Source organism: Equus caballus, chromosome 3, assembly GCF_041296265.1.
Source record: "Equus caballus isolate H_3958 breed thoroughbred chromosome 3, TB-T2T, whole genome shotgun sequence".
Classification (NCBI taxonomy): domain Eukaryota; kingdom Metazoa; phylum Chordata; class Mammalia; order Perissodactyla; family Equidae; genus Equus; species Equus caballus.
In genome coordinates, this window is record NC_091686.1 from 25,593,692 (window position 1) to 25,601,913 (window position 8,222).

General features: G+C 39.8%; 1 pseudogene; it reads left to right on the forward strand.

Annotated features, from left to right (window-relative positions):
- The first annotated feature begins 7,008 nt into the window (after window positions 1-7,008).
- LOC138923550 (nitric oxide synthase-interacting protein pseudogene) lies at window positions 7,009-7,942 on the forward strand (annotated as a pseudogene).
- The last annotated feature ends 280 nt before the right edge of the window (window positions 7,943-8,222 follow it).

An 8,222-nucleotide genomic window follows, 5' to 3' on the forward strand; every position in this document is an offset into this window, starting at 1 on the left:
CAAGCTGATACTTCTTCCACCCTCTCCCAACCAACGTGTGTCTGTGTTTGAGAAAGCATTCAAAGCCACACATAGTTCTCCAATATCCCTTGTTCTCTTTTCACTGGACTCCCTCAGGTCTCTCCTGAACACGTAGCTTCCTAGACAGCCAGAGACGTGTCGAGAGCTTATGTCAGCCATTTTATGGCTCTCTCATTTCCAGGATCTCCTTCTGAAAACATATACTTTAAGGAAATTCTATTCTATTGAGGTATCCTGCTTTTTAAATCCAATACGTGCCAGTAACACAGATAATAACATCGGAAGTTGGTGGTTCTTGAATCCAATATGAACTTATGGAGGTTCTGTGTTTTGGTTCCAGAGCTGTGTTAAAATAGAGTTGTTAGTGCATCTTGAGAAGAGTCATCTATTTCAGAATAATCACTATAAGAATGAACAAGTGAAGCGCTCTCAAATTTACCCTAGTTGATGAACGTAAGTTTCCATGGGGCTTGGAGCATTAACTAGTGTTTTCAAAACACCTGCCTTCTATACCTTTACACCTGAATGATAAAACTATGCTGAAGGATGGAGGCAGACAAAAGCCCTAAATCCGTGCCTAGGAAATTAAATTACAGGAAATGTCTACGTTTGTGACGGTGCAATCTTTATGTAAAGGTGAACCAAAAACTATTCATTTTATTTTGAAAATACAGTGTATACATGTTGCTTGCTTCTTAAGTAAGGGGTTTTATGTAGGAGCTAAAATTCTAAGTTTCCAGATTTCACAAATATCACAACTTTCCAGTAATAGAAAAGTAAAGCAAACAAATGTTTACTAAAAATTTAAATCTCCTTAAGACACTGAGAAAAATAAGTAATCCTCTTTTTTTTTTTAACAGAACTTGGAGATATTTTGAAAAGTTACTTTTCTCTAGCACATAGTGTGCCCTAACATCTGGATGTGTATATTCATAAATTTAATATTGGGAATACTGAAAGCCCTCTGAGACGTGAGAATACCCACTGTTAAGATTCTTTGCTTAAGACTCATATGGCCCAGATATCATCTGGTCCATCTATTTAAGAAAATAAAAAATAATCTTCTTCAATTGCCCAGAGAATATCGTCCTTGTCCAGAGAAGATCTCCTCTCCTTTAAAGCAGTTGATAGAGCTCTCAACTCTGGATTGATTGGAGAAAAATACTATTCACTCCTCAGGTCTGCTGTATCTTTATAAACTGAAGAACTACATAGCAAAGCAGGCATCTGTTGCCATAGTTCATTAAGAGCTCTCTCTGTGAGTAGCCCTTATAGGATGGAAAGAAAGGAAGAGGGAAAACCCCAAAGAGAAATATCAAATATTTTTTCACTCCCCTGCATTTCATTCCCTCATTAGATTTTACCTCAGAACCAAAACCAAACAAAATTAACAGAGAAATCCTACCACATTACTGTCTTACTGTTTTCTCCAGTTTGGATGTAAATGCAAGAGCATCCTTTTCTTGGCTGGAGGCCTTCAAATGCAGCATTTAGGATCTTGTTCTCATTTCATCTATGTGCTCAAATCTCTTATTAGGAGAGGAAAATAAGAGGTGGCGTTCCTTCCAATAATAACTACCTGATACCCCACTAGTTTCCCAAGCCAGTCGCCTAAACTCTTGAGTGGATATTCAAAGATTTTTTTTCTACACTGATAGCTACATTCCCAGTAACCTTCTAATTGAAAACTGCAGGGATGCTCAATGACGCTGCTCTTTGAAATGTCTCTGCTGCCTCCACCGAGTTTTTATCAATCTCGAGGGGAGAAGTTCTCACTGGGAGGTGAGTTTCACTAACCCTCACCTTATAAATAGAAGAAAAGAAGCCCAAAGCCAAGAAAATATGTAGGATACTCTACTGAAAATCATACAACAGCTCAAATTCTGGTTCTTCAATGAAATCTAATTTTCCCTTTCAACTCAGAGAAAGATAAAGATGGCCCTATCTTGCATCATTCCTTCATACAAAGCTATGTTGGGTTTCTAAGTGTAGGTCGGCAACAAAGGGAGAATGAGCCATCAAGTAGAAGTGCAGAGGTGAAAAAAGGAAAAAACAACTTTAAAGAGGAAAGAGGACTGTGTGAAAGGAAAAACCTAAGAGACACCTACGATAGTTGTCTAGAGCTGTCTAAAAGTCTTGGTTTCTTTCCAACAAAGGTTTTCTTGAAGGTATTGAGTTCAGACAGGCATGAATTGAAATCCTAACTTACTCAACTACTAGATGTAGTTCTTGGTTAAGTTTTTTTAACTTTTTTGAACCTAAGTTTATAATTATATAAAATGGGGACATGAGTAGTGCCATTCTTTGTCCCCCCAGCACCTGGCATGAAATCTGAAAGTATTTGCCCATAATATCTTTGAAGAGAAGGATGAGGAAGGGAGAAGGCAAGCACACTGCTTCTGCTTAATAAACTCAGATGCACACTGGTATGCTTTCTTTAAGTCTCTTCTGGACATTTCCAACCATGCAGATTTTCTGCAAACTCTGTGCTAAAGATCCTTAACTAAATCAAGTGGACAGTGTTTGGAGGTTCTGGTTTTAAAAAGAAGATTGGGAGGAGTGATATTAGCAAGATAATGGAATAGGAAGCCCTAGACCCTCCTACCCCTATAGAGACATGGATATGGATTCAAGAACAAAAAAACCAACAAAATACCTTGTGAGAAATCCGGAAACCAATTAAAAGGTTCCTGCACCCCAGGTGAGCACGCAGCCAACCACATCAAAACCCAGCAGGGAATTCATGACACTCTAGTCTGTCTCATCAGGACCCTTGTAAGAGTAAATACATAGACAAACGTAGAAGTATGCAGTATTGTAAGATAGGTGAGTAAATCCCTTATAAATATGTAAATAATTTTTTACAAACATAAAAAGTAATTATAAATCTATGTTAATAGATAGGCAATATAAAAAAGGTAATTTGTGTCATCAATAACACAATTCACAAAAGTTCATTCAAAATGGATTAGAGACCTAAATGTAAGACTAAAACTATTTAAATCCTAAAAAAAAAAAAAAAAAAAAAATAGGGGAAAAGCTTCAGGACATTGGATTTGGTAATGATTTCTTGAATACGACACCAAAAGCACAAGCAACAAATAAAAAATAGACACATGGGACTACACCAAACTTTAAAACTTCTTCACATCAAAGAAATCATCAACAGAGTGAAAAGGTAACCTATGAGAAATGGGAGAAAATAGCTGCAAATCACAAAATCATATATTTGATAAGGAGTTAACAGCCTGAATATACAAGAAATGTCTAAAATTCAACAACAAAAATTAATAACTCAATTAAAAGATGGGCAAAGAACTTGAATAGATATTTTTCCAAAGAATATATGCAAATTACGAAAAAGCACATGAAAAGATGCCCAACATCACCAATATTAGGAAAATGTAAATCAAAACCACAATGAGATATCACCTCACACCCATCAGGAGTGCCAGCATCAAAAGAACCAAAAATAAATGTTGGCGAGGATGTGGAGAAGTTGGAACCCTTGTGCACTGTGGATGGAAATGTAAAATGGTGTAGCCACTATGAAAAACAGAATGTTGGTTCCTCAGAAAACTAAAAATACAATTGCCACATGATCCAGCAATCCCTCTTCTGGGTACACATCCAAATGAACTCAAGGCAAGACCTTGAAGAGATATTTGCACATCCATGTTCATCACAGTTTTATTCACAATAGCCAAGAGGTGGAAGCAACCCAAATGTCCATCAACAGATGAATGGATAAAGAACATGTGGCATACACATACAACTGGATATTATGTACCCTTAAAAAATAAGGAAATCCTATCAGGTTACAACATCGATAAACCTTGAGGACATTTATGCTAAATGAAACTAGTCGGGCACAAAAGAATAAATACTATATGATTCCATGCATATGAAATGTCTAAAATAGTCAAAATCACAGAAACAGAAAATAGAAAGGCAGTTCCCAAGGGAAGAGGGGAGGGGGAAGAGGAAGCAGTATTTAATGCACATAGAGTTTCAGTGGTGCAAAATGAAGAAGTTCCGGAGATCTGTTGCATAATAACGTGTATATACTCAACACTACTGAACTATACACTTAAAAACGATTAAGATGGCAAAGGTGATGTTATGTGTTTTTACAATAATAAAACTTTTTAAAGTTAGATTGGTTAAATTTTCATTTGAACTGGCTTGTTAGGTTGTTTTTCCTTAGTTAATATTTTTGGGAAAACATTTTTTTGGTTCAATAAGAAAAAAGTACGTAGATTCGATTTGTAGTTCAGCAAAACAGGCCATTCCAATTCAGCCTCTATTCCTAACGAGGGGCGATCTGACCTGGATGGAAGATAGTCAAGTCTAAGTTAAACCAGGCTGTGGCTATTCTGTGGGTTTATTCTGCAGCTCAAGCACAATGGGGCTAAAAACACTATCGATCAACAGCCCTGATTTCCTAAAAACGTAAGGGGCATTCTATACTTTTTCTCTGAGGTATTAAGTATCAGGCCTGCCATTAACCAGATTGTGATAACAGACACAATAAAGCCAACCGCAAAGTTAACATTAAAGAATGTTTCTCCAAAGGTCATGCTGCAACTGTAGAATATCATAATGACCTTCCTCCTTGAGTGCTACCGATTTCTTACAAAAGATGTCCCAGTCCAGCATTGTAACTTCCACCTCTCCATGATAGCAAACAATTCAAAGATGATTCTTGCTGCCCCTACCCTTTCCTAAAAGTCATTTAACACAAGCACAAGCCTCAGTTAAAAAAAACCCTCCCTGCTCTTTCTTACCAAGAGACACTTTACTGTTCGCCTAGCATGCCCTCCCTCATTGCAGTAAGTCAATAAACCTACTTTGTTGGACACAATGTTTGCTCCTGGTGGTCTTTGGCTATTGGAATTTTTCATCTCCCTTACAGGAAAAGAATGTTTCCAACATATCCAAAACCAGCAGGCTTAGGTAGGGGAGTTTGTTCTTCCCTCAAAGTGAGGACAAATCTGAGATTTGTAAAGAGCCATTCCCATCTCCTGGCCTGGCTCACCATCAACCAGCCCCCACTAACAGCAGAATGGTTGGGAAGCTGGGAAAGATGCTGTCTGTCTCTGACTACGCACAGTAAGCTCCTTCCTGGAACTCCAGCCAATATTTCCCAACTTTCCCCCTGAAAACAGCTTTGTGTCCTTGAGGTCCTTTAAATCGAACACTTCCTTCTTTAAACCCATGCACCATCACCAGAAGTACCTCAAAGTTTGGCATTTGACACTTGTCCTCCACCTCAGGTCAAGTTAGATTTAGTCATTTAAGATCTTGCTGAAATGTCATCTCTTCAGAGATACCTTCTTTGATCACTCTAAATTAAATAGCCTCTTCACAATCTCTAACACAACATCTCACTTTTTTCTTCTTAGCACTTATCATATAAGGAACACTTAGCACTTAGCATTTTGTATATTTTTTTCACAACTTTATCAAATTCTCTTCTTAATTTTCATAGTTTACAGTAAAGTTTCATGGTTTTTTTTAACTTTACAAATCATATCATCAACATGCCTCTTTTCTCCAACATTTATTGTAAATATTTCATTTCTTGTTCATATTGCATTAGCTGCTGCTCCAAAAAAAGATCAAAATAAAAGTAATGATAGATTCTGATTCTAGTTCGTTTTTATTTTTTTTGGCAGGTTCAAACATAGATACAAAATAGAAGCATTTTATTTCTGCAGGGAACTTTAGTGGTCATAAAAAGAGTTTCTCCTTACCTTGCAGAGATAAAACTGAGGGCTGGAGTGTGGAGGCAATTTGAAAATGCCCCAAATATACTGGTGATTGGCCGCCAGGTGATACTTGAAGAGAAGAGGATGACAGGGTGTGTTTTGAGTCCTATACAAATATAGCATTTTGCCTTCTTAAGTTAATGAATATTTTTAAAAATAAAAAATATGTAATGCATCCAGAGCTTAAACAATGCATCCAGAGCTTAAACTGAAGAACCATGAACAGTCCACTCACCTTAATAAATGGGCAGTACCACTGATGCTGTCACTGTAACTCTTCTGGATCACATCCTTCCCTTATTTATCTTGTGGAATAAGGGGCAAGGATCTGTTCTGAGTTTTGTTTTCATCACTCCTCTGTTTTTATTTGTAGTCTTACTACTTACCTGTTCTTGAATTTATGTGAATCATTTCATACTATATGTATTCATTAACGACTTGCTTTTTTCACTGTTTTTGAGATTCATCATGTTCATCTTAATTCATATCGCTATATCAATTTTAAATGCTGTATAATATTCAAGTGTGTGACCAGGTCATACTTTATCCATTCTCCTTCCCTGTGGATAAGTTAAACTTAGCTATTTGTGTTGAGAGCTGAGATGACCTGAGTCAACATAACATATTTGTTCCAGGAGAGCCTTTTGCAGAAAGATAAGATTGCAACCTAATAAACAGCTTCACTATTATCTTCAGGAAAGTCTTGCAATTCACTTTATCTAGGCAACTAGTCTGCAAATTTGGACAACAACTCTTATAAGGATAAGAGTTCGTTCATCTGGATAACTGGTGAGCTTACCAGAACAATGGCATTAAAAAAAAAAAAAAAAAACACCTCAACCCAAAGGAAGGCAGGAAAAGAGGGAAAAAGGAGGCAAGAACTGAAGGGACAAACAGAAAACAACTAGGAAGATGGTAGATTTAAATCCAACCCTATCAATAATAACATTAAAAGTAAACTGTCCAAACCCCGCAAATAAAAGACACAGGTTGTCAAACAGGATAAAAAGCAAGAACTAACTACTTGTTATGCACAAAATACCAACTTTCAATATAAAGAATACACAGGTTAACAGTAAAAGGGTGGGGAAAAGATATAGCATGAAAACACCAATCAAAAGAGAGCTTAAGTTAATACGAGACAAAATTCTCGTCCCTTTCCGGTGTAGGGGCACAGCTGAAGAAGCCACAAAGGGACGGGGAGTCGTTTTTGAGGATGATGTAGCAAGGCAAAAACTGCACCGCAGGGACAGTCTACACTTGGCATGAGAGGAAGAAGGACACAGTAGCCTCAGGCCACGAGACCTAGAACATTCGACTGAGCCCGGATGCTGTCAAGGACTTCGACTGCAGCTGCCTTTTCACGCAACCCTGCCACGACCCTGTCATCACCCCAGATGGCTACCTGTATGAGCATGAGGCCATCCTGGAGTCCATTCTGCACCAGAAGAAGGAGATGGCGTGGCAGATGAAGGCCTGCGAGAAGCAGCAGGGTGCGCCGCGTGAGGAGCAGCAAGAGCTGCAGCGGCCACGGTGCAGGACCAGGTGCAGGACTTCCTGGAGGAGAAGTTGGCCATCCTGAGACGTCCGTCAGCCGGCCCCTCAACCCTGTCATGTCCAAGACTACCTCGGGGGACCGCCCAGATGATGGCCGACCCGCAAGCAAGGACAAGAACAAAGCACTGCCCAGCTTTGGATGCCGTCACTGACCCCTAGGCCCAGGCCATCAAGCTGCAGAAGCTGGGGGTTGAGGGGAATGGTAGCCGCTGCGCAAGTCCGGACATGACGCGCATGCGCTTCACGCCGGTCGACGGCTGCGTGGGAATCCCGCGCAGTGAGTGCCAACCGTGCGCAGCGACCCATCGCCTGAGCCGCACTGCGCATGAGCTGTGGTGGGCCCTCTGGGGTCGTGGTCGCCCTTGAGTGCGTGGAGAAAGTGATTCGGAGGGATGTGGTAGCCCGTGAACCGGGACAAGCTCAGGGACCGCGACGTCGTCATGCGGCAGCGGGACGGCACCTGCCTCGCGGACTCGGGAGTGAAGCTACAGGCCCAGAAGTCGGTGGGTGATGTAGGCCTGCATGCAGGGCACCAAATAAAAGGGCTTGGATGCAGGGGGCGGGGGAGGAAGTTCTGCAACCAGGCTGCCTGAGTACAAACCCTGGCTGACTGCCAACCTGATTGAGTAAATGACCTTAACCTCTTTCTGCCTCACTTTCTCCATCTTTAAAATGGGGCTATGACTAGTCTCTTCCTCAAAGGGCTGGTGTGAAGATTTCATGAGTAAATATGTGAAGTGATTAGTACCGATTCCAGTTTTCATTAGTAAATGGCCTTAATACTTTACCCTTTAAAATAGTTTGCTATTTTTAGTAAATAGCATTTATTTAAGTAGCTTCCTTCCAATTCTGCCTTCTTTGTAGTTATTCACA